A 26127-nucleotide genomic window follows, 5' to 3' on the forward strand; every position below is an offset into this window, starting at 1 on the left:
AGAGAGAGAGAGAGAGAGAGAGAGAGAGAGAGAGAGAGAGAGAGAGAATAAAGAGGAAGAAAACAAACCGTTATCAGGGTGACATCTGACCATGGCACTTCCATGATGTCAGAGTACATACCAGTCTGTGAGGTGGGAACTGGGCAGGGAATAAAAGTTATGCTTTATATTTAATTGATATCTACTTGACACCCACGTGGAGATAATGGAATTTAGGCCAAACATGGGGCCTGAAGGCAGACATTTGTGATTAACTCTTCAAAAATATTTGTCTGTATGTGTAATTGTGTAGATCTTGTCTGGGTGTATCTATGTCTGTATGTGTCCAAGGCTGCCAGAAGAGGGTGTCAGATGCCTTGAAACTGGAGTTTTAGGCAATTCTAAGTAGTTTCGTGTTGATGCTGAAAACAGAATGAAAGTTGTCTGGAAGGTTTTCTAAACTATTGAGGAATCTCTAGCCCTGAGAGACTCTTTCTTGACAGGTAATGATAGAGACTATAGGTTTAGGGAAATTGTGAACACTGACTAATACAGACTAAAGTGAACGTGAGTGGCAATCTGACTAGAAAGATGTTCCAGTATGAATTTGTTCCCTTTGGAGGCCAGGAGAGTTTCTGTGTGAGGCTCCTTTCTCCTCTCTCCACTCTCTGACAGTAATTGAACCTGCCTACATCAGTGCCTACATCAGTGCCTACATCACTGCCTACATCTTACCACTGCTGCCATTTTCATTTTCTCATTAACAGGACTTTTTCTAAAGGATACATGGTATCGCACATGGAAAGTAGACCAGGGATGCTGAAACCAAATGTAGAATTATTTTTGAAAGTGTTTCTAACAAGCATATATGCTTTTCCACAATTTACTCCCTAATATTAATATTATGTATATCATATTACCATTAGAGTTATTCTCAAGAATATTACTTTCGGAAGTAGCATATTTCCTTAGCAATATGTTTTAAAGAAAATTATATACATTTTAGTGTAAATGGTAAATTAAAATGGCTTCCTATATTTCTGTTACATTTGAGCACTTACATTTTTATAGAACATCACTTGTCTTTTTTGACATGAAATATTGGAAACGTGGAGAAATTCATGATAATTTTTATCTGTTGTCACTTAATATTGGTCCATTCTTCCTAGTTCAGCTTTTATTTATTTATTTATTTATTTATTTATTTATTTATTTATTTATTTATTTATTTTGGTTTTTCGAGACAGGGTTTCCCTGTGGCTTTGGAGCCTGTCCTGGAACTAGCTCTGTAGACCAGGCTGGTCTCGAACTCACAGAGATCCGCCTGCCTCTGCCTCCCGAGTGCTGGGATTAAAGGCGTGCGCCACCGTCGCCTGGCTTAGTTCAGCTTTTAAATAAGTGTATTTGATATTCATAGACCAAATTTAATGATAAACTTCACTTATAACTTTAAAGTTATTTGAATTTTTTGCATCATTGTTCACTTCAACTCCAACTTAATATTGAATGTTAAGCAATATATATCTCCAGCTAATAATTATTCAATGTAACATCCCCATTTTGGGCATGTTAAGAGTTTGATACACAAGCTGGGAAAACTCCAAAGTAAAGAATAGCGGGTGCCAGGCGGTGGTGGCGCACGCCTTTAATCCAGACACTAAAGAGACAGAGGCTGGCGGATCTCTGTGAGTCTAAGGCCAACCTGGTTTATAGAGCTAGTTCCAGGACAGGCTCCAAAGCAACACAGAACCTTATCTCAAAACAAGACAAAACAAAACAAAAAAAGATGAATAATACACAAGGCAAGGCAAGTCTTAATGTAGTCATAGAGAAGTCAGAGGTCAGCAAGGTGACCTTGCTGTTGTGATGACCTACTGGGCTATTAGGAACACTATCTCCCCTTTTGTTGCTACTCTGATGTCATTAGAGTTCTTGAAGTTCTATACTTTCCCATAATCTCAAACATACCTTCTGTTTATTTCATGTTACAGGAGATCAAGCATTTTGTAAGAAAATTGCAGAATATGGTCTTTTAGCTAGAACTGTTCACTTAAATACAACTGTGTTCTGTTATAGCAACTAGAGAGGGTGGATGGGGGTGGGCCAGGGAGAAAAATCATTGACCTTGCCAGTCACTACACCACTCCACTGCTGTTTTAATATCAAGTGCTTAACAATATGTTAAGTCCTTTGCCAAGCCATTGATGGGAATTTCTACAGCTTCTTACTTCTGGATTCAAATCTACTAACCAACTAGACCCCAGTTTACTAATGGTGGAAATACAGGGTAGCATAAGTTATAAGGCCATTTAATTTAAAATAAAAGCAGTGGTGAACTTAATATGACAAAACTCCTCCCCTTGTTGGGAAGAAGAATGCCTCTGTCCATGAGCCTTACTCACTAGGAAACCCTTTGAAGCTTGTTGCTCTCACTGACTCCCCTGAGCACGTACCTCGCCCCTTCCCACAGACATCTGTATTTCTCACTAAGGAGAACTTGTCCCACTTCATCTGACTTCTGCCACAGCTTGTGCTGTTATCCCTTCAATTTTCACCACCATTTCTAATGTGCTTCTGGTCCCCTTAAACACAAAGTTTTCAATCTTTATTTCTTATATACATATCCATCTGAATGTACGTTTAGAATTACTGACTCCTTAGAAATTCCATAATACCTTGTGAGAGAAGGCCTACCCAAAACTATTTTCATCAAGAGCTGTAGCGTCTAGAGGGGGAGAGAACGGGGCTCCTTCTGGGGCTGAGGCACAGCCCTGCTCCCTGTACCTAATAATCATGACAACATGATAGGAGCTCTCTCAATGGCATTTTGTTCATGGTCCCCCACTTTCATTTTGTCGCGGTGAAAGGATGCTCAGATTGCTAGTGGAACTCCCTCAGGCTACCGGTGAATGTTACATAAAGGGGATGGCATAGAGGCAAACAGCAGATGTCGCTGATATTCCTGTGCAGAACCAAGGACTCTGCGCATTGCTGTCTTTGTGTACGTGTGGCAGAGCAGTTGAAGTGGATGGGAAAGCCATCTGTTTAGGGAGGTAGGTAAAAGCGAGGACTGTACAATGACATCCCTTGCAATCATGATGGGGCACAGTTTATAGTCTCCAGGATGCTGAATACTATTGTTTAGACATGAGACCACTGGGGCCCAGTGCTTTGAATGGGAATAATAGTACTTCAGATGGAAATAATAGCACTTCAAGGTTACACAAAGAATGTCTTCCACACCCCTAGACTTGGGACAAAGAGAGTACTGGAAATTTTGTGTGGGGAGGAGAGGGGGGAAGGGAAACATAAAAAATAAATGATGAGTACTGCTAATAACTCAGAAAATACAAATAAAATAGCAACATTCTCCGATTTTCTCAGTTGAAATCATTGCAGCTTAAGTATTTCTATGGGTGAAATCTCTCAGTCCTTCATAAGAATTTAGCAGTGGTTTTTAATAGTAATTCAGCATTTCCAGTGATCTGTCTTGTGAATAGTGAGGCAGTAAAAAGGGAACATTCCCATATAATCAGGACTGAACACTATAGCTCTTTAAGCCTCAGTTACTTTATACGTAAAATAGAGTTAGTGGTAATGATTTTAACTTTGCTAACAGCAATATCTTAAATACCTGCCTCCTCAGGTATTCAAAGTGAAAATTAAATAATATCATATAATGAATTTGGCACAGATCAACAATCCTTGCATGTTTTTGTTATGTAATCCTAATTATATTAAACTGGCTACAATTTTACCTTCTAAAGTAATTTTCACAAAACACACTAAACTTAAGCTGTCATGGGAATGATAACTATGTTTTCTTTTTTATTTTTCATATAATCATATAATTTCATATAATTTTTATCAGCTGTTACCCAATTCCACATTTCATACTCTGGCAAAACTTCCTTCTTCTATAAAGGAAGAAGGGTTCAGACCTACAAAACTGGAGCAAGGGATGCTAAGGGGCGGTTCCAATGTGCCTTACTTTGAACCCAAAGAATTTCTCCTGCTATTAGAGCCCAACTTTTCTTGGAATAATGTTTCGATACCTCACATTTTATAGGGCCTTAGCTTGACTTGGCATTTTATCCAACCTTTTACTAGATCTGCCAATTAAATTAAAGAAACATTTCTAGTATTTTATATAATATTTGCATATTACTTACAATAAAATGAGAATACACTTAGAACAAACTATCATCTCAATGATGTTTTAGCCTCTCTGGAAGCTATAAAGGTGTGTTGTTGTTGGTGGTGGTGCTGTGTGTCTGTATGTCTGTGTCTGTCTGTCTCTCTCTCTCTGCATGACACATGCATGTGATAATCCATCCATACCTGTGGTTGCTTTATTAGGTACTTACTCAAAACTTGAATTAAAAGTATTGGAAAAGGATTGCATTATTACGAACATGTACAGACATTTTTACTGCTATTTTTCCTAAGTAGTATAGTATAACAATGATTTATATATAATTTTTGTTGTGTTAAGTATTAAAAGTAACAAAATAACTACAAGGGTACATGAGGATAATGTATATGTTGTATAAAAATTCTGTGCATCTTATACAAGGAACTTGAACATCCTCAAATTTTGATATTTGCAGGGAGTCCTGAAACTTGCACAAACCAAGAGATAAATGAAATACCTACTCCTACATGTTTGTGTACACCACACACACACACACACACACACACACACACACACACACAGAGAGAGAGAGAGAGAGAGAGAGAGAGAGAGAGAGAGAGAGAGAGAGAGAGAATCAAAAACACATTTGTAGTAAAAGTGATGCCTTCTTTTTTCCAGCTATTTAGATCTAGAACTCCATGCAAAGCTCTGGTAGTTAGGATGAACTTCATGGAAAAGCTCCTTTTCTCTATTTGGTATCCATGTGGATACCAAATTTAGGGTTTCCGACATGCCAGGTGCAAGTGCCCTACCGCTGAGCTTCTGCCCCAGCCTATCTTTTTTCTCTTACTTCTGTGGTATGAAAACTTACCTTTGTGATCAGTGGACTTGCTCTTAGGGGAAGATGTTAGCAACATCTGCAGTTTGTACCTGAACCATAAAGGGAGCTTTATTTTCAGCACTTTTAGAAGATCCACTCTACTTTGTGAATTTGTGATTAATGATACTAGCAACTATCCTCTATATTTTTTGTCTGTTATTGGGTTACAAATGATCAGAGAGCATAGACACTTCAAACAGAAGTGTTTATATTCTCGTACAGCTTTTTGCTGGAATGGCAAGACTGGATAGTTGTGGTTCTGAGCTTTTCATATGGCTATTCTGTTTTTGTTTGTTTGTTTGTTTTGTTTTGGGGCCTGTCTGGGAACTAGCTCTTGTAGGCTAGTCTTGAACTCATGGAGACCTGCCTGTCTCTGCCTCCCAAGTGCTGGAATTAAAGATGGGTGCCACCACCGCCCAGTCCAGCTCATAAGGTTATTCTTAAATTAGTGCCACAGTCCCTGGGAACTTTGGCTGGATGGAGGGCTGAACTTCATGACAATCAGTTGTTGTTTGCTGGCTGGAGACTTTAGTCAAGCCAGTAGCTGCTCTGTAGAAGCCTGAGAGTCCCGATGATGTCAGCTGGATTGAGTAACCCAAGAGGAGATGCCAATGCTTAACACAAGATGCCTCCCATGGAGACAGTCCTTCACTCTTGCTGTGTAAGACTGCTCAGAAGTGAGTGTGTATATCCAGCTCACTCTTAAGAGAGGGAAGTAGAACTTTACCACGTAAAAGAAATGCCTTCAAAAATTTTGTGGACATACTTTGATCATGATACTTTGGCATTATTTTAATAACCCCCCTAGAAACTTCAGCAAGTCAAGAATTTGCCATATTGTCTCTCTTCTACTTCACCAGTACTTCTCTCTGTCAAGTTATAAGCACCTGTGAGTGTCATACACTCAAATCGGTAGGACTACAGACCAATTCATGTACCCCTTTAATTATCAAGAAAGTTCATATTTCCACAGAACAGGGTAGATTAGTTTTCTTAGGAATAGGTTTATAAATGCACCATTCTTTCCTTATGATAGAATTATAGTTCAAGTGTTCTTCCTTTAGAATTTTTTCTCCTCTACCCATAAGAACTTCACCAAAGTGACTGTGTTCTGTCTTATGTGTCTTTGGCTAAGAGTCACTGAATTGTTGTAGATTCTTCACTTTCACAAAAAGATTATTTTCATCACAATGGGGCACAATTTTACATTAATGGCACCAAAGAGTCACGGTCCTAACCATCTGTGCCTTCTTTCTTTCTTTCTTTCTTTCTTTCTTTCTTTCTTTCTTTCTCTCTCTCTCTCTCTCTCTCTCTCTCTCTCTCTCTCTCTCTCTCTTTCTTTCTTTCCATACTGACTCTGGGATTGTCTTCATTACTTCATCCCATTGAGCATCAGAATATGTGATGTAGGCTGTGAACACATCCATGAACACATGGATGGGGCTGAGCTTAGTGCCTCTGCTAACTGCTCCAACCAGATACATCTATATAACTGAAGTCATTTGGGACAGGACAGTCCCTGGTCAACCTGACAGTTGACCACACACTCATGGAGAGCCAAATGTGACTACATGTGACCACATGGAATAGAAATAAGCCATCCAGTTAGTTCTGACTCTTCAAAGATGCTTGGAGTTTTTGCACTGTATTCTAATTTTTGTGGTTTCAGATGTTGGCATAAACATAAAAGAAGAGTATTTGAATATCCATGGAAGTGATGTAGCTTATCTCTAAATATCCCTAGAATAACTTGCTCTCTAAATAAATGTTGCTTGTCTTGTGCAAATAATTTACAAGTTAAGGAGGTTTTTTGTCAGCAAACTGAGGTCCAGACTGAAAATAATAGCTAACAAGCAGTAATAATAGAAAAGAATAACATAGAAAAAATTAAAGAAGGAAATAAAGAGAGAGAGAGAGGAGAGGAAAGACAGAGACACAGTGATGGTTTTTAGCTTTCTGGGGTTGTCACTCAATCACATAGATTTTAATAGGCAGTTGAGAAAAATTTCTAGTTGTGCTGTTATGATGGTTAATTTTAATTAGGTAAATAAATCTTGAATTTAGCTTTAGTAAGATACATATTTGGACATGCCTCTGAAGATGTTTCCAGGGAGGGTTGAATGAAGAAGGAAAACGCTTCCTGAAGTTGGTGGCACCATCTTAGGGGCTAGGGGCCCAGACTGAATACCCAGATGTATGAGAAGCACTACACACTCGCTGTCATGCACTCTCCGGGGAGACGGACTGCACCTTTCCAATCTGTGAACACAGTGGAAGCCTTCCTTCTTCACTTGCTTTCTGCCAGATCTTTAATCACAGCAAGGAAAAAAAAAACTGTCCTCTAGTTTTCCTAATAAAGCTTTGAATCCTAAAGAGTCTGTCATATGTCTGATGCCAATGTCTTGGCTCCAAAAATTTCCTTAGGGACAAACCAGAGTCAGTACCCTGTGCAAGGCTCCTTCTGTGTCCCTGCTATTCACCTCTCTTATTCCTGCTCCTGGGTTTTGAATGAAAATCTCAAATTTAGAATATAACAGATGCTGAATAAATATTTGTGGATTACATGAAAAACTATTTAGTAGAATACATTAGTCTTCTGCTACTAAAATCTTTCCTAACATAAAGATGAACTTTCTCAGGGATACATAAAAAATAAGAAAAAAGCAGTGAAATAAGTTATTAATGTTCATGTCCCAGTTGTTCCAGATTTGCCATGCTTTGTCCCCTTCTCTCCCCACCCCTTGAGAATTACCGACTCTGGACAGCACCAGCCTTTGATCCCTGCTAGTAATTGAACCTCCAGAAGCTTTTCTGACTCCATGTAGGATTCAGAGCACTTGGTTGATGGCTTAAGAATAAGTTCTGTATCGTTTTCCAAACACACCGCAGCTATACGTGGCTAGATTTCTTTTCCTGCAGGGGATGCTTATTTATTCAACAGTATATTTTAAAGATGTTTTGATTTTTACTTATGTTTGTTTCTGTATGGGTATGCACAACATGAAGATGATGCAGAGGCCCCAAGGCCATACTGGATTGCTCTGGAACTGCTAGTGTGGGTCCTGGCATCAGAACTCAGATCCTCCGCAGGAGCAGCAAGCTCTCTTAACCTCTGTGCCAACTCTCCAGGCCCTGTTTGTCAAAATTTTAAGTGGTCTTCTAAACTTCAGCTGGAAGAATCATTTGGATACCCAAATCTTTCCAGTGTCAAAAGCGGTACTTCATTTTAACGTTTTAAAATAAAAAGCTCCCTCCTAATCAGACTACGTGAATATAGTAACTTTACTGTAAATGTCTATTTCTAGGTGTGTACCTGCTTGCTAAGTTTATCACCCAACATTGGATGCATGTTTAGAGTAAATACCATAATAGTATTAGTCAAAATACAGTCTCTCCCTATGCTCTTTCTCAACCTCAAACAGTCCTCCTGGAGGCCATGTGGAAGTCAGTATCTGCCCAGAGTCTTTGGCCACCACCCTCTCAGGTCAAACGGCAGCATGGGAACACTTCTGTCCACGAAGTGGATACCTCTTCGTGACAGCTTGAATTATACAGAATAAAATGATGAGTAAAAGCAAATGGGTTTTCATAAAGTTTATCTTATAAACATCTGATAGTGATTAAGGAAAGGTTTGTGGTTGATAGGTGTTTAATCCTAATTTCATCTCAGACATCCGAAGATTAATAATATAGATTTATATGTTGGGAACACAGTCACACATGACTGGAGTGCCTCTGTGAGAAATGATGCTGAGTCCTTTAGAACTGAAATAATTAAGCTTTTTCAGCTTCCAGCTTACTCTCAGGTTTGCTTTCAAGAATATTTAACTTTAGCACTATCACAATTGTTAATGCTATTTTTAACTAAATTTTCTTTCTTTTTTTATTTTAAAACACAACAAAACAAAAAGCAAGCCAGTGCTACTAATGCTTTCATCATATATTCCAGTGGTACAGACATGTAAGGTCCAGTTTGTGCTAAACTATTGTTTATCTTAATTACTTATACACAAAAGTCTGCCTAGTATTATTATAACTTAAAGTGGCTCTCATTATAATACATGATAAAAATGGAGTAAGAAATGATATAAATATATTAATTGTCAAAAAAGTAGGTAAAATGTGATGTAAGAAGATTTAACCAAATTGGTCTTATTAACCACATTAAGATGAAATATAAAATTTTAAATGTGATTTAAGTAATATTTCTATCTTAGTCTGCACAAAGACAAAAACAGCAAATAATAGGTCATTATCTTTTACTTGGGAATAAAGGCATATTTATTTTATATATATATGTAAAATTTATATATACACACACACACATGCCTTTTATACATCTTTTTTATATCAAAAAGAAAATATGACTGCAGTAAAATGATCCTGCTATTTGTATATGTGTTTTGTTGGATATAATTTTTCAGGGTGTATCAAAATGTGCTTTTTAAGAGTAAGTGGACATGTTCTATATTAAGGACAGTGCAGCTTACGTTATTGGTTTTTCTTTCTTTGTATTTCAGTGTTTATTCTTCCCACATTAAACCCATCAGAAAAAGGAGATTATTCTTTATTTAATATGGGTGCATTAAAACTTTGGGGATTCTAAATTCTCTCTTCAATATGCATGAGCACTTCCAAAGATTGAATAAGATAATGTGGCCTTAAAAAGTGATCATTCTATTTCCCCTTTTATTAGAATATAATCTGGAGACAGATAATGCATAATGCTGGGTAATGGATCACATCAACTAAGGCATGCCAATAAATCCTTGCACTGACCTTACACATAATGCTTTTCTCAGAAAAAATGTTTTAAGTGAAGAAAAATCTCCTCCTTGTTGTGTTTTGTTACATTTTCTTTAGTGAGAGAGGGAGAATGTTGTCTGCTGTGTGTTTTTCCTCCTGATAGCTTTCAGGGGAAAGAATTTCATTTAAAAGAATATCTACATCTGTATATCACTACAAAACAAAGGAGATTATTTGGGAATTGACGGCAAAAGAAGATAGCAAAACAATTATAGAAAAACACACAAAACAAAATCAAAATTCAAATGAAATAAATGCTAATCATTTAGTTAGTAATAAACGTTTCTTCATAATTTTAGTGTAAAGATATTATGTCCTGACCGGCTTACCCATCTTTGGACCTTTTGTGACTCTTGTTCCTTCAGCAATCACACTGACACCCATCCTAGCTGATACTGATAATGATATCATCAGGTGAATGATATTGTCACAACGTCAGGCTCACACTGGCATCTTACAACATTAAAGACGTTCCTGTGTTCTCCCTCAAGGCCCTATTCCAGGCAAAGACACAATTACTCCTTCAGCCTGCATTTAATTCCTAGCTACACCTCAGGAAGTGTAAGGGGAGCTGTGTGGCATGTTGGTCTTCTGGCACCAAACATTACATGTGGCTTACAGACAAGCGGTTGCACGTGTGTTTGTGTCTGACGTAGCTGCTGGTTTTACCCGGCTCGGTAGGTTTTGTCCAAGAAGAAACAGAATATTTCTTTTTACGAAAGAACTTGCTATTTTTAGAGAAGAGTTCTCTTTCTTGGCTTCTCCTCTCACTTGAACCTGGTATCCGAATTTTGAGTTTCATTGCACAGAATTTCTTAAATTGAAGAATAGAACCTACAGATGGGTTCTGATACTAGCTTCTTAAAAGACAAGCAATTAAATTTAAGATGAAAATTATATCAAGTTAAGATTACTCCATGAGCAGACTAAACAATATCAGCTCTTATAATTAAAAAAAACTTAAGTATTGTATAGAATTCTTTTTTGTTGTGGGTACATAAAGGAAAGATTAGGGCATTTTCATTTCTGAAACAAATTCCAAATATATCTCTTTTCTCCAGGGCCACTGTGCCTTTCTATTTTAAAATATAAAGTTTTTCACAACTACTAAACACCCTATGCACTGTAAGGGGCATTAATGCACCCTTTACATCATGGTGACTCCTTTGCATAGTTAGTGATGGCTCCAAATGATCTATTTCTAGCAATTAAATACACCCCAGTTTTTATGAAATTCATATCTATGTAAATCCTGCTATTTGTCGGAGGAGTAACTATTGATGTGGAATATGAATTCATTGATATATGCATTGCCTCCAAAATAAAATCTTTTAATGCAAACTTAAAGAAAAAGAAGAAACTCCTATTTTCCAATTGTAATTATTTAGCATTTTCTATGTTCTCAGGATTGGGTATCAGTATCCTAACTGTGTCTTAATTGTTTTCTTGGTAAGAGAAGAAAAGGAAGTTGGTGACTTCCATTTCCATCAGCCCAGATTTTTTTAACTTTGGTAAAATATTTTTTTGTTTTCTTTTTTGAAACAGAATCTTCCTTTATAGACTAGGCTGGCCTCAAACTGGCCTTGTGCCTTATCCTCTGGAGTATGAGGATTACAAGTTCATGCATCACCATAGCTGGCAACAAAAACCCATGTGCCTTCCTCATTATTTCCAAGTTCTGGTGATGGCCAATATCAAGATATATTGCTTGTCAGTAGGCCCAAGCTATATGGTTCCTTAGTAGGCACAGATTCCAGTGCATTATCTGTGTCTGTCATTGTTGTCACTCACAGTATCTATCCATTGCAACAGATGGAGCCCAAGTTGTGTTATTATATATTTTCTGTATCACCTATCACCCTTTCACTTCTTACTATGAAGAATTTGGAAAAGAACTCAACCCATGAAAGGATTAATTTCCATAGTTTCACAACTATGGAATAAACTTTAGCAATGTGAATTAGAAATTTAGAAAATTTAGAAAAAACTAATTGTGTTTCTACACTTCAACTAACAGGATGGCTGACAGGAAACAAAAAGAAATGACAAGTTTGTCAGCAAACAACACACAAATTGATGACCTACGAAGCAAATTAGAATAGAATATTTTCATAAACCGCAATTAATAATATTGACAGATGAAATGAAAGTGTGAGGAATAATTGAGGAAGGAATATTTTTTTTTCTCATTAATGAACATTGCTTAGAAAAATTCTGTAAACTTTGAGGCAAGTCATGAAATAGTCACTTAAACTGACCCACTTTTGTCTGGCCTCAATGTTGGGTTCTATAGAATCAGTTCGGCTTTTATTATCAGAAAATCAGTCTTAAATTTCCAGGTCTTGGCTAATATTTCCTCTCTCTCTTACAGTAGAGAATCTTGCTATAGTTTTCTGTATTTGGGTGGTAATTTTGTGAGACTATAGATGAAGACATCTTTCTATACACGTAACAACCCCATGCTAATACACGGTTGTGGTTTGACACCACTTCTAATTGCAGTTTCTCGTATATGATGCTTCACACTTAGCTTTCTTAATCAAAAGTCAGGACTTCTCTGAAATTCGGTGACTGAGAAACTTAGAATATCTCTGAGAACACACAAAATTGTAGGACGATGCTTCAGAAGATTGATAGTTTTCTCTTTGATACTTCAAATTTTAAAGGGGGTTGGGGCAGACTATAATTACTTTAATTTTAATTAAAGGAGACACTAATTTTAGCCACTTCCATTTCATAAAACGTGTAATGGAATAGATAATGATCATGGAGCACTCTCTCTCCTTTCCTTCAATTTATCGGAAACATCTCATCTTTCCCATTGTTAGTGATGGGAAATAATGGAATCTTTGGAAGCTAAAACAACACATTTTTATACCTGCAACATGATGAGAAAAATAGAGAAACCCATTGTACAGGTACATCTGCTGATAGAAGAGTTGTAAATAATGGAGACTGATTTGGGTTTTGGTTTTTAGTACTGCCTAGGCTTTTTCAAGCTCAATGAATAGAGACTGTTTCCATATAAACTCTGCCTCAGTAGATATCAGTGATGTGCCTCTGTTGTAGGAAATAGATATATTTGTGGACAGGTAAGAAGAATTCTAGGTCTTGTTTCTTTTAAAGTTATGTGCAGGCAGAGAGAAAAAATGTGTGTGTGTGTGTGCGTTATGTTTGTTGTGGTTATCAATATGAGAAATACGAAAGTGATAGAGTAATGATAATCTAATGGTATGAGATGAAGCAACCTAAGATTCATCAGTAAAGGAACAGAGGTATAGGAAAAACTTAGGTTTATTTTTTTTTCCCTTCAGGCCCTATGAACCAAAAGTTCTTACTTTACTCTCTTTTCTCTTTTAGGTATATCTTCAGCGGACTCTCGTGTACTGTGAGTATATTATAAATTATTGATTTCCCAGTTCAGGGATATGGAGTCCATTCTCAAAAGTTGTAGTTGTGACCATCTGTTAATCATCAATGTCCAAATATTCCTTACGTTATTGCACCTAGACTTTGTGACTTAAATCTAGGTAACAGGATACCATGAAAATGGCGGTTTGTGTATAAAGTAAGAGATATCATGGGTCACTTCCTACTCTTCTTGGATCACCTGCTCCAGAGAAAGCTAGATGTCACACTCTGTGCTTGTATATCTGGCAAAAAAACTGGATTTCATGCCAATAACCATTTATTGCATGTCTATAGATGACTAATCCACAAACATATTGACTACAAGCTCATGAAAGGGTCTAATCTAGATTCACATATCTATACTGTATTTGGACTTCAGGCATTTTGTTATTTTCAAGCATTAATATTTGGGAGTAGCTTGTTGCATTATAATAGACTAGTGATTGACCTTGTCTTAGAGACTTCAATGCTGTGAGAACCCTCTTGTTAGAGTGAAGGTATATTAAAGTTAGTTGCTATAGAGAGACATCTGGCTCAGACCTAGGTAAGAGTGTGTTCACTAAATTCATGGGTGAACCTATGGTTATTTATTTGATACCCAGGTGCTTATAAAGATAGGTAGATTTAGTAGATGATTGAATCCTCAAAATGATTCCTTTATCTTTGGTTTTGTTTTAAAACACATCCTTAAAACTTTCTTATTTTATTTTATAGTGCTCAAATACTTAATTTAAAACCTTCTCAGTTTCTTATTTTCTAAAACAATAAGACCCATGAACTTTATTTTCCTTTTGTTTAGTTTACAAGGCTCTATGCCTAGGACCTCTCTGCTAACTTGTCTTTTCCTTCGGTGTGCCTTTTGTGGAGGGGTACATGTCTCTCAAGGCCTATATGCTAACACATTGTTCCAAGCATGTTTGTTTTTTTTTTTTTTTTTTGGTCAGGTTGTGAAACTGTTAGGAGATGACATTCAGAAGGAGAAAATTCTAACGTTGGTAGAAGCACACCAGTTGAGGTGATATGAAAAATATTCTGCAGAATACCCATGCAGTCTCCTTGAAGTTTGTATTTCTCCCAGGTCCACAGGGTGATGAATGCATCACCAGGTTCATGTTCGTCTCCCTCACCTTGATTCTATCTTCTGGCTTTGATCATCAGGAGCACAGCTTCCACATCACTACTTCTTTTTGCCAGCACCTAAGATGTCAACATTCTTATCTAGGTTTTCAGTCATTCTCCGTCACCTCCAGTGCTACCATGAGATGGTGAATAGGAGACAGGGTTTTTAGATTCTTGAGAAGGAAGTGGCAGAAGTCACTAGAATTAATTTGCTCCCTATGGAGCATCAGGAGGATTGTGTTCCTTCATTATTGCACATTTACTTCTTCAACATATACTTATGAACACAGCATGGTGAGTAGCAAGAGTATTGACTATACTGACTATAACATGCCTACACTCATTTCCTTCTAAGTGGCTATACTTTTATCTCTTTGGGTTAGAAAGTGTATCCTGGTCTACCTTTGTCTACTGTGTAGCTTTGGTCTCCATGCTATAGGATTTTTAAAAATTCCTTCCTTTCTTTCTTTCTTTCTTTCTTTCTTTCTTTCTTTCTTTCTTTCTTTCTTTCTTTCTTTCTTTCTTCCTTCCTTCCTTCCTTCCTTCCTTCCTTCCTTCCTTCCCTCCCCCCTCTCTCTTTCTTTCTTTTATTTTTCTGCAGCCATTGTGAGTACAGTACTTGGGCTAGCCATTAATAAGATTGCCTTTTTTCAAAAATCTGTAGAGAATTCTAAAGGAGATGAAAGTTTCTAAGAGTTGCCTAGAGTGATGGTGGCATAAAAGAATATTTTTTTAAGAAGCGCTGCCATCAGTGTATGAACAGTGAACTTAGGAGGTATGATGTAGTGGCACATAGCTGTATTCCCAGCAGCTGAAAGCCTGGAGAAGAAAGATCTTGGTTTTAAGGTTAGCCTAGACTATACTTCAGAATAAAAAGAACTTGTCTTAATACATAAATACAACAAATAAATTCAACCAAGTCAAAACAGATATGACAATTACTTCATGTCCAACCCAGTACTTTGAGTACTTGAAGGCATACAGTGTATCCAGTTTGCTCTCAAGTCGATTCACCCTCACCCAACCATTCCTGAGCAGCATTGCCATGCTTTGCAGTAGGTTCTGACTTCCAGCTTCTCCCCTGTGTTCACTACATATCCACCAGCAGGTGATATTCATGGGTAAGATGATCTGAGTCTCTTCCATTTTGGATCTCATTTGATCCCCTCTCTCACACTGCTGTTCCCTGACTTAGACACTATTTCAAAAGTTCTAGAAGGATCCTTTACAACTTCTGTCTAATTTGGAAAAGCCTACTTTGAAGAACATCTTGCCTTCACAATTACGAGGCTGTTTGCTTCTCTTTCTAGCAGCAGAAGCCAAAGGGCACTACTTAAAAGCAGAAGTTTAGAGGCTATTCAGAATTCCGCTCTGTTAAATATGTGGAGTATGTTGATGACCAATTGGAGCATTCTTGAGTTCCATGTGACGGTGTGGGAACTGGCTAAGGAAAATAATAAACCTAAATCTCATTTTTTTTTTGTCTACGTGTTTTAAAGGTCCACACAAGTACAGTGCCCCCTCCAGCCACTTAACAGTCATCCTTCTGATTCATCCAAATTATAGTAATTAACTGTAATCATATAGAAAGAAATGAAAATTTGCCACAGAGTGTTTGTTTAAAAGCATCCATTTATTATAAAAGTGTTCAAATGTCAGCGGATGCATAATAGATAAGAATATAATATTTGTCATAGAATTTTCCAGTTGCTGTATTGTTTCTTCCCCTGTGACTGTTAGAGTCCACCAATTTCCCCTCTCTGAATTTTTCCATTCTTGCTGTTAACTCACTATGGGCAAGCTCTGCCAGCTCTATAGTTTTACCTTTGGAAGCTGGTCAGAGGAAACCTTCAGAAATAACATTATTCATGAGCTTCAAAGGAGCTGGGCTGGCTGTGGAATTGAGTTGAGCCAAGAATTTGTTCCACTTTCACAGTCTATACATGACAATAATGTAGTGATTGTTATTGACCTTGAAGACGGTTGGCATGACAAGTTCAACTATGCCGTAGTTTGATCAATTCTTAGATATGGATTCAATCTTAAAAAATCTATCCCCCATAAAATTATGATCAGACTAATTACACAGAACAGAACATTGACAGTATGGTAATAGATTTCTCTCAATCAATAACATAAAGGAAGCTTTAGTGTTCAATATTTATCAGGTGATTTTAGATATCTTTCTATTTTATAAATAAAATAGATATCTTTCTATTTTAAAAACTACCATTAGCAAAAGTTTAGAAAAATACATTTTTATGTTTTAAGATTACATTATGAAAAATTTGAGCTTGCTCTATCATCTATCTGCCTATCTATCTGCCTATCTATCTGCCTATCTATCTGCCTATCTATCTGCCTATCTATCTGCCTATCTATCTATCTATCTATCTATCTATCTATCTATCTATCTATCTATCTATCTATCTATCTATCATCTATCCCTACATGAAAAAATGTGACACTTGGTTTACTCACTTTAAATTATATTTTTATCCATGGCACAAGCATGACGGATGGTCATTATTTATCCTCTGTTCATTTTGTTGTCAATTTGCTGCTCTTACAAACAATGCCATGATAAGTATGCATGTGCATGGCATGAGACTATTTCCAACAGATTACAGGAAATGCGTTTTGAAAATCCTCACATATCTTAAATTATTTTTAATTTATGTTTTCTCTGTCTATGTATAAGAGAGTTGTTATTTTTGTATAATATCTTCAAACTCGGAAGTATGTGTCTTTACTTAATCTGCCAGTCTGCGAATATTAAATAACACAGCGGTTCACTTCCATTTATACTATGGCCAGAGTGCTTTCTGTGCTTGTGTTCTATGGGATTTTTATTTTTGTAAAATGTTGTTCATATTCTTTGCTAGTTTTTAATCGATTGTTTAATTTGAACCGATTGATAGATAGACCCACTGTAAAGACCTCCATCCTGATAGCATGCACACTTCATTTGTTTGTACTATTCCATATTTGCTATTTGCTAACATGAATATACTTAAAGTTAATTTTTGCCACAGAAAAAGCACCTTATATATCTAATATTAGGTAAATAATGTATCAAAATATTAATATATTTAAATATCAGAAAGTTTTCAACTCTTAATACTTGCCACTTAAATTTCATTGGAAGTTCTCAATTTTTGTCAATTTTTTCATACAATACATTTCAGTTATATTCTTTCCCCTGGAAAAATGTGCACATAGATACACTTGTTTTGACATATATAATTGCATTATATCATAGTCAATTTTCTCTTTCATTTCCTTACCAGTTTACTTCTATTTTTGATCATTTTAGTAAGTTAACTGAATAACATCAACTATGTGCTTCAATACAATTTTGTACCAAATGGCCCAATAAGATCTTTTAAATTAAATTTTACGTATTAAATATACTTACTACATTATTATATCATTTTTATTTTATTTTTATTTATAACACTGTTATCCCTAAAAGAAAATATATTCATTTAATAGCAGAGTTTGATGAGTTTTTAAAAATGCAATTATTTGTGTAACAATCAACAAAATCATGACTTAAAACAGTTTTTGGCCCCTACTCTTCCCCATTATTCCCCTTTCAGTCATTCTGCAAGTGAGGAGACATATTCACTGTAATTTGATTTGCATTCTTTTCGTGAATACTGGTGGTGTGCATCATGTAGGGGTCTCTTAGATAACTGGGCATTTTCTAATGTAAAGGATCAATTCACATAGTATGCTTCATTTCAGATTGAGCCATTTGCCTTCTTATTACTTAGCTATAGTAAACTATTTCTAAGTTCATAATCAACACATGAATTAATAACATTTTTATAATCTAATCAAGCTTTCTTTTAAAATTGCGGTGTCATTTAGGAACAGATGTTAGCAACTTTTATAAAGCCTTGTTAATCATTTTTCTTTACGGTGGATACTTTTAATATTTATTGTGTTAAACGTTTATCTGTAGTCATGGAGCTTAACTCTTACATTTCCTTCCAATAGTATTTTACTTCTAGTATTTAGCCTTAGGTCACTCAGTGAGCAATTTTGAATTAGACTCTCAAGAATAATGTGAATTAAAAGTTGAGTGTTTCTCTACACATAGAATATAATATTGAAAGTATTTTCTTCATTGATTTCCTTGACATTTATGTCAGAGATCAATTGACTATATACATGTGTGTATCAGTTTCTAAGCCATGTTCTTCTGTTTTGATCTATATATGTGCTTACCCTTGTTCCAATTGGTGATGTTATTTATCTGTGTTTGTTTGAAAGAAATAAAAATGGTTTCCAAATCTAGTTTTTTTTTTTTACTTCAAAATTATCATAGGTATCTTTTCTGTTAACAAAACCATTATCAGCTTATTAATCTGTATGAAAAATTTGCTGGAATTTTTGTCTGGATTGATTTGACAATGTAGACCCACTTGAAAGAGACAGACTTACTTTCTTAAAGGCCTTAACAGTCTTTAGCCGAGTCAACCCTCTTACCCAGGTACCCTTTGCTTCCCTCAAGCGCTCTATTCTTTGTATGCACATAATCCTTACATATAAATTCATCACTACTTCTCTGAGAACATCCTCTAAGAATATTTATAGTATTCTTTATCGCTTTGTGTGGAATTTTTTTTGCCAAAGTCCATTTTCCATCTCAGTGCTGTGCATCAAGTAACAATTTCTGCATGTTTCTTCATATTCTATAACTGTGCTAAACTAGATTTTAAATTACAGTTACCTTTTGGTGAGAATTTCTAGGGTTTTCTCTATGAACAATGATGTCTATAACTATAGTTAGGAATAGTCTAGTTTGCTAGCTCTACTCATTGTATCTGTGTATCTGTCCATTGCAGTGGATGTGACCTTTCACAAAGGTTTCATCATCCTCAGAGCTGAGACTGTCTAGGTCTCCCTGGTAGTGGAATAATATTCAGTATTTGTTATTAGGCACCAAATTGACTTTAAGTGTGTGCACATGCTTTTGGTTACAATGATAAATGCCCTTCTAGTCTTGTTCTTCCGGAGTTGTGATATGAATGAATGTTAAATTTTGTTGTTTTAAACTTTAATTGATATGATCGGATAGCTTTTTCTTTGTTTATTTTTTTTAGACAGTGTATTTCGATCATATCTCTTCTCATTCCCCAACTCCTCCCATAGTCTCTTCATCTCCATACCCATACAACTTCATGTCTCTCTCCGTCAAAAACAATATAATACAATACAAAGAAACGGAAAGACCTAACAAGACAAAAAACACCCAAACAAAGCAAAGCACACACATATGGAAACCATTTTCTGATGACTAACTTCTCCTGGGCATGGGGCCTTCCCAGGGTTGTGGTTGATGTACCTGACAAGCATTGGAGACAACAAATTTTCCTTTTCCCAGCAGCAACCAACTGCAAAGAGCATCTTGGTAAGGGTAGAACTTTGTGTTTACTCTTCATTCTCAGTGTTGAGACTTTCTTTATTCTGTTAACATGAAAAATTGTGTTGATTTTTCCCTTTCTAATGCAAACTTAGCAAATGCAAACTGAACCTCTTTTGACCATGGTATTATATTCTCTATTTATTGGCAATGTATTATTATTTTTCCTTTTTTTCTGTAGCAAGTTTGTTAATATTTTAGGGCTCTATCTTCGTTTTCCATAGGAAAATTTTAAAAGTTTCACCAACTTAGTTGATCAGGAAGTGTTTCATAGTTTTGAGGCACCTAAACTTATGGTGTGGATGAATTCTCTGGGTTTCCGGGTCTGACAGGCCAGTTTCAGTGAGATTACATTTTTTTTTTTTTTTTACTAGAAACTCAAGAGAAAAATCAGTCTCAGAATGCTTCAGGTTTGTGGCAGAATTTGTTCTCTTGTGTTCCTTTTTCCCTTGTTGATGGTCAGGGTGGAGCTGCACGTAGCAGATAGAGGCCAGCTTCACTCCTTGTCAGACACTCATATCTCCCAGGCTAGCGGTGCCACACCAGACCCTGGAGTGGAAAATCTGTTGCTTTTCTCCTTGGGGGCATTCTCTACTTCTAAAAGTACGTGTGATCTGATCAGATTCAAGTAACTACACTTCCACTTTAAGGATAACTTCGCCGATAACCTAGGTTACCCACTGGGATCAAATCTGTCATATTCAAGATTGCAGGGATTACGCAGAACATGTCTCAGAGTGGTCAAGATCCTTGAGTTGAGCTTGCAAATCATCTGCCACGAGATACCATCTGGCCCTTAAAGATTCAAGTCCTTGCCAAAGCACAGCTCATTCCCTCTCTCGCCGAGGGCTCCAAGAGTTTCACCCCATTATAACACTGGCTTAAGCCCAGAGCTCATCTGAAGCTCATTAGCTTGAAAATCCAATCCGAGTCCCAGAGCCATCAGAGAAGTAGCAAGCTGCTGCCCTGCATGCAGTGAGAGGTGGAAAGACACACGCTATCAGGTCCACCAGTTTGAGGTGGCAAGTGACATGGTGGGCATGAGTCCGGCCAGACTGTCCTTGCAACTCACTGGACTTTGACTCGCAGTGGTAGCAGAGTGACATCACCATCCAAGTGGGAGAACCCCTCAAGTGTAGGCACAGTTTGATCTGTGTGCAAAATGATACATTTGTACTGAACTTTTCTTTTTATTTGTCTCATTCTGGTCTTTTGAGAAAAAGATCAAGTTTTTCCCCAACTTGCTATGTATTCATAGATAACCTTGAGGAACATCTTCTGTACCCTACCTTCCAAAAGTGGAGATTACACTTGTGCAGCTTTGTCCCCAGATCATTCAGTGGCAGGCATCATCCCAGGGCCTCAAGCAGGCTAGGCACATGCTCTGAGGACTGAGACACATTTGAACCTCTATTTATAAAGCATTGCTTTCTGTTTTCATATTTACTATTCTCTTCTCTCCCATTGCTCTGAGTACAATTAGCTACCATCTCTAGTTTCTAATGAAAAAAAAGACCATTGATTTAAAATGTTCTCTGTCTATATAAGATTTTCTATTTTTAACTTCACTCAAAACTAAAATTTCTGTTTCACTTTAATTACACTCTAAAACATGATGTTTACATTTTTATTGGCTCAAATTGTTTTTTTTTTAAGATGTGATTTTCCATGTATCATGTATCTGATTTCTTTTTTTTTTTATTGATTCTTATTGAGCACTACATTTTTATCTGCTCCCCTCCATATCTCTTCCCTACCCTTCCACCCTCTCCCAAGGTCCCCATACTCCTAATTTACTTAGGAGATCTTCTTTTGTTCTACTTCTTGTGTAGGTTAGATATACATATATCTCTCTTAGGATTGTCATTACTGTCTAGGTTCTCTGAGATTGTGATTTGTGGGTTGATTTTCTTTTTTTTTTAAATTTATTTATTTATTAAGGATTTTTGCCTCCTCCCCGCCACCGCCTCCCATTTCCCTCCCCCTCCCCCATCAAGTCCCTCTCCCTCATCAGCTTGAAGAGCAATCAGGGTTCCCTGACCTGTGGGAAGTCCAAGGACCGCCCACCTCCATCCAGGTTTAGTAAGGTGAGCATCCAAACTGCCTAGGCTCCCCCAAAGCCAGTACGTGCAGTAGGATCAAAAACCCATTGCCATTGTTCTTGAGTTCTCAGTAGTACTCATTGTCTGCTATGTTCAGCAAGTCCGGTTTTATCCCATGCTTTTTTCAGACCCAGGCCAGCTGGCCTTGGTGAATTCCGGATAGAACATCCTCATTGTCTCAGTGTGTGGGTGTATCCCTCGCGGTCCTGAGTTCCTTGCTCGTGCTCTCTCTCCTTCTGCTCCAAACTACTTGAGTGGATACATGTGATATTTCACTAACCCCACGTCAAACAGAGGTCTGTTTTCCAAAATATACAAAGAACTCAAATGACTCAAATTGGTCATCAAGAGAACAAATAATTCAATAAAAAATGGAGTGCTCACCTAAACAGAGAACTCTCAACAGAGGAATCTAAAATGGCTGAAAGACACTTAAGGAAATGCTCAACATCCTTAGTCATCAGAGAAATGCAAATCAAAACAACTCTGAGATTCCATTTTACACCTGTAAGAATGGCCAACATCAAAAACATTGATAACAGCTTATGCTAGAGACATTGTGGGATAAAGGGTACACTCCTGCATTGCTGGTGGGAGTGCAAACTAGTACAAACCCTTTGGATGTCAGAGTGGACATTTCTCAGAAAATTAGAAAACAACCTTCCTCAAGACCCAGCAATACCACTTTTAGGTATATATCCAAATAATGCTCAATCGTGCCACAAAACATGTGCTCATCTATGTTCATAGCAGCATTGTTTGTCATAGTCAGAACCTGGAAACAACCTAAATGCATCTTGACTGAAGAATGGATAAGGAAAATGTGGTACATTTACACAATGGAGTACTACACAGCAGAATAAAACAACAGCACCTTGAATTTTTTAGGCAAATCGATGGAGCTAGAAAACATCATTTTGAGTGAGGTGACCCAGACCCATTTTTTTCTAGTTTTATGTGTGTGTTATTTCTTTATTGGTTCTTGAATTACCTAATATGAAGTCTAGATACATAGGGAGATTTTCTAGATATATTTATTTTTTGATCATTTGAAGTTTACTTCACTTTGGTAATGGAGTATAAAATTTTTAATTTTTAAAATACTGAAAGATTTATTTTTATAATCTATCCTCTGTTCATGTGTATTTTATAAGTCATATTAAAAGATTATCTATCTTAAACAATTGGGCACACTGCTATGCGTAACTGGCATTTGGGTTCATATTGTTAACAATGGCATTTCATTTTTTAATGTCTTTCTTGGGACCATGAGATAGCTCAAAACAGTAAGGCAGACCTTCAATCATAGGCCTGTTTGTAGAAGTACCTTCTTTCCCTGGACATTGAGAATTCCTGAAAAAAATATGACAACTCTCTGATAAGATATGGATGGCTAGGTCAAAGTGGCCTAACTACTTAGCACACAAGGGAAAGAGGAATGTTTCTGTTTCTCATTTCATTATCAATTCCCAAAATGTAACTCAGCAGACCATGCCAAGTTGTCTTCGGTAAATTTGCATCTGTTGTTTTTCTTTGTTCTCTACTCACCTGTCTTTTCTCTTTTGGTCAGCCCTCCTGAGACTGAGTTTGTTCATCTGAGGTCACAGACTGGTAAGTTTCTCCTTGGAAAATCTAGTCTCTGTACCCCACGTTCTTACTCTCTCACTGTTGGTTTTAGAACCAAGAAGTCCCTTGGAGACAGTACAGTGTCTGAAATGAAATGCCTTGTGTTCATTTGTGATGTGATTTAAATGTAGTGCAAACTATGGGACGAAGATTCATGGTCCATGAACAATACTCTCAACTGAATGCTGTGTTACAGCTTGATCTGTTCTTTAAAGTCTTTTCTACATGTTTAGATGTCCCTTGTATCCACAGTTTCACGTTCTATCTTGAGGTAACAAATATTAGAGAGCTGTCTATTCAGGTAATATAATAGTCTTAATGGTCCTGGATAACAGTTTTTTTTTTTTTTCACAGTAGTACTTCTCAAGTCTATCTATCCCACCAAAAGTATCTCTCAGCCCTTTTAGGGTCCCATATAAAAGGACATTTCTTGAGACAGATTTTTTTCATGGAACTGTGGAACACATTGACTTGTGTTGTATGGGACATCTCTGGAACTAACCATCAAAGCCATTAGTGACAAAAGTGTGGCCTATCCCAATAAGCAATATAGTTGTTAGAAGTGATATTTAGTAGTGAATTCAGGATGACAGCGAACTAAAACAATACTTGCAGGAACAAGATCAAGTAGAGACCTAGGGTAATCTTCAACCAGATCCCTTTTCACTAAAGGAAAAATTCTCCTGAGATTAGAGGATTAAGTAATATCTCAAGGTTCTTTCACAGGATGAGAGACTTCTGAAGACTATCTGAACCAACTTCCACCAAGTTCTCCGACTCCCTTGCGTGTTCAGAGACCTCCTGCCACTGCACTCATTTTGTCTCTGCCAGTGCAAGATTCACCAGCCTACACCAGTCTTGAGCCTGCCTGTTATCAGCAGTTGTTACGAATACCGATCACTAAGTCTCAAGCTCATGAATCCATCATCAAGCTCTATCCATCATGCTCACCACTTTTTTGATATTGTCCTCCGGAATCTTCCCTCATATTTTCCTTCTAACACTAAAGAGATCACTGTTACCCAACTTAGAGATTTCATTCTTGATCTTTTTCTTCAGGGTGATCTTGTGGATTTCACTTGGGATGAGGTATTAGAGTTTCTGGAACTTCAGTAAAAGTATGGATTATGTCTCTCATTAAAATAAAAGTGGATCTCAATCCTGGTGTCTGTGTGATCATTTTTCTACTCGTGCAAATAGCCTGATATCTTTCCTATGTTCTTAAGTTACTCCTAACAACCACTTTGCTTCTAGAGCTTTATAACTCCCTTAAACTTCTCTAATGTCTTGTCACCCAAAATACCTCATAAACTCCTAACCAATCTAATGTTTTCTTAAGCAAGTGGCTTCTGAAGGTGCTGCCTGTCTCAGCTTTCCAATTAACAGGGATAGGAACACACAGTTACACCCTTTAAATGGATATAACTCAACACAAACTTATACCATCACTAAAAAGAGATTCTTCAATGCTCATCAAATAAAATGGCCCTAGTCACCCATCAAATAGCATAGTAACTTTTAAAATATGACTGTCTGACATCAGCTCATAGCCACATATTCGTTTGTGACCTGATTCTTTCCCATGTTAAGCTTGAACGTCAAGCTCCAATGTGAATTATTGTAGAAGACAGAGAAGATTTCTCTGTTCTCGATAGTTTTCCTAACATACTCAGTAATAAACTCTGACTCTAAGGTACTGGTCCCATAAATATTCACGTTAACCAATATTCAACTCTAGGGCAACCTAAAAGTGATAAAGTCCTACTCATCTCAAGGTGAAGATCCGATGAAATAAAAATTCTTACCTCTAATGAAATTCTACCCGAACATATCACAATGGTATCACTATAAAGTTTCTAAGTCCTTGAACAATTGCTTACATTGTTACAACATGCTATTGAGGATCTGTAATACTGAGTACATTTTGATCTCAGTCAATTCTCTCTCTTTGAAAACACACCCCACTATCAGCTGGCCCACAGACATAGCCTATGCAGCTCTTCCCAGGGCAGCACTACCTTATCATTATGTCTTTCATTTACTTTTGAAACCCCATGAAAATCCTTTGGCCCTACAGTCAACTCTTCTGCTCAAATTTAATACCTGCCCCACTCTGAAAGTCTTTAATTTTTCTGTGCATAATTTTGCCTTCTTTTCTTTTTCTTTCTTTATTTTTAAATTTTTATTAAGAGTTTTTTAATACAATCTTTTCTCATTTTACATAGCTACCCTCATTCCCACTCACTCCCTCTTCCCATTTCCCACAGCTTTCCCCCACCCCACTCCTCCATCCACTCCTTGAAAAGGTTAAGTCTTCCCATGGGGAGTCAACAAAGTCTGACACTTCAGTTTGAGGCAAGATCAAGGCCTTCTCCCCTATATCTAGGCTGAGCAAGGTTTTCCTCCAAAGAGAATGTGTTCCAAGATGCTAGTGACAAATCTAGGTCCCACTGCCAGCGGCCTCATAGACTGCCCAATCTGCACAAATGTCTCCAACAAAATGGGGAACAGATCTAAACAGAGAATTCTCAACAGAAAAAAATGCAAATGTCTAAAAGACACTTAAGGAATTGCCCAACATCCTTAGCTATTAGGGAAATTCAAATAAAAATGACTCTGAAATTTCATCTTACCC

General features: G+C 36.9%; 1 long non-coding RNA gene across 1 annotated transcript in view; it reads left to right on the top strand.

Annotated features, from left to right (window-relative positions):
• Positions 1–24635, top strand: part of LOC113457926 — a 40375-nt gene extending 15740 nt beyond the window's left edge. The window contains exons 2-4 of the long non-coding RNA XR_003378393.1: positions 13161–13188; positions 23437–23477; positions 24219–24635. This is a non-coding gene — a long non-coding RNA (uncharacterized LOC113457926). The remainder of the gene's footprint in view (positions 1–13160; positions 13189–23436; positions 23478–24218) is intronic.
• Positions 24636–26127: the final 1492 nt, after the last annotated feature.

Source organism: Microtus ochrogaster, linkage group LG10 (genome assembly GCF_000317375.1).
Source record: "Microtus ochrogaster isolate Prairie Vole_2 linkage group LG10, MicOch1.0, whole genome shotgun sequence".
In the NCBI taxonomy this organism is placed as follows: Eukaryota; Metazoa; Chordata; class Mammalia; order Rodentia; family Cricetidae; genus Microtus; species Microtus ochrogaster.